Below are 1658 nucleotides of genomic sequence, written 5' to 3'. Positions count from 1 at the left end.
TACAATTCCATTTCAAATTCAATCTTACATTGTTCAAAACTAAATTATTTTATCTTTCTAATAATTACCAGTGACATGAATATACTTCTACCACCAGCTCTTGTTTTTATTTTACATTCTCCTTAACAAAATTCTAATGTATCAAAGCAAGTCAACCATTTATGTCTAGTAATCATTTCTATTCTTTAAAATGCTTCCTGTGCTGAGATCCACCAAGGCACAGCCTAGGTTTATATCTGTTTTGTATTCTCAGCGTGGCACATCTACAAAATGAATTTTAAAATCTACATTAATCTTAGTTTTAATGTATTTTAGATATCCATGCCACACAAATCACAAAGCATTCCCTTCTAACTCCAAAAGTCTTCTGTTTTTCAGCAACATCCATTCTTTCATTTAGACCAGGGCTGCCAAACTTGCAGCCCGCGGGCCAAAGCCATCACGTGCTGGCCACACCCATGCCTGGTTTAGCAAAGGGAAAAAGTCACGATACGTCACATGACACTACAAGTTTGACACCCCTTATTTAGACCAAACAGCTGGAAGAGCCAAGCTTTCATGGTCTAAACCCCAGGGAAAAAATCCTATGGCTTTCTGGGGAATTCAGAAAGTCAAAGCTTTCATCTAGAATACTTTGCTTTGTCTCCCCAGACTAGCCTCTTACCTTTGCCACTCCTTTGGAGATCTTCTAGACAGGTAATATACGTGGGCCCAATTCTGCTTTAGTTTCAAAGCCTAAACAAGATCAGCCAGGAGTTGTCAACTAGTCAGACAAAACACCAAGTGCCAGATTACAGAAAAATGGTTTCAGTTATCAAATGACAAATGGAATATTAGGGATAAAATCTGTTCCTAAAACAGTAGCAAGAAGAGTTTGGCAGCGGAAGTACTTACCAAGAAAAGTGGTGTATTCCCCTTATGGGGCTGAGTTCAAGCAGAGGTGGGCATCTGCCTAGAGTACTTTTGAGTTCCTACCCTGAACAGCAGTTGGATCCCATCCCATTTGATTCATTTCACACGTGCTTATCAATTCAGCACTGTTGAAATTACAAGTTCTCAACCCAAAGGACACATGCTTAAGCCTATCTTCAAAAACTCCAGAGTATTTTTTATGACGGATTATAACAATTTCCCTGTAAGATCCCACCCACCCACCCACCCAAATGTTTCCGACCCCCCACCCCCACTCTTTTCACTAGCCCCGGGAATCTGAAAGGAGGGTTTCCTCCTCCTCCTCTTCCCCAATTCTTCGTGCCAATAACCGTATGAAGTTCACGCCTAATACTTTAAAACAATGAAGCATAAAAATACAGGGTGACGTTTTCAAGCCATGAAAGAACCGCCGGAACGAGAGCGGCCGGAGAACATCAATCCTCGTATGCCAAAGGCAACCTCAAAGCTCTGTTTAACCCGGGAGCAAATCTTCCGATACGAGCGAGACCAACGTGCGCACGAGCGGGTTCACGCGAGGGATCCCCGCCGAGGTGAAGAAAAGCAGCTTCGGAGCTCGGTTACCGATGACGGCTCTCGGTTAGCCGTGTAGGGACCGGGACCGCCAACTCCGCGCGGCAGAAGACGAGCAGCAAAGCGCCGCCGCTGCCGCCTTCGCCAAACGTTCCCAACGTGTGAGGCTAGATCCGGCTGGGCTGCCGCGGAGG

Source organism: Pantherophis guttatus, chromosome 1, assembly GCF_059756535.1.
Source record: "Pantherophis guttatus breed Tessera chromosome 1, ASM5975653v1, whole genome shotgun sequence".
Lineage (NCBI taxonomy): Eukaryota > Metazoa > Chordata > Lepidosauria > Squamata > Colubridae > Pantherophis > Pantherophis guttatus.
This window is presented reverse-complemented; position numbering follows the sequence as displayed.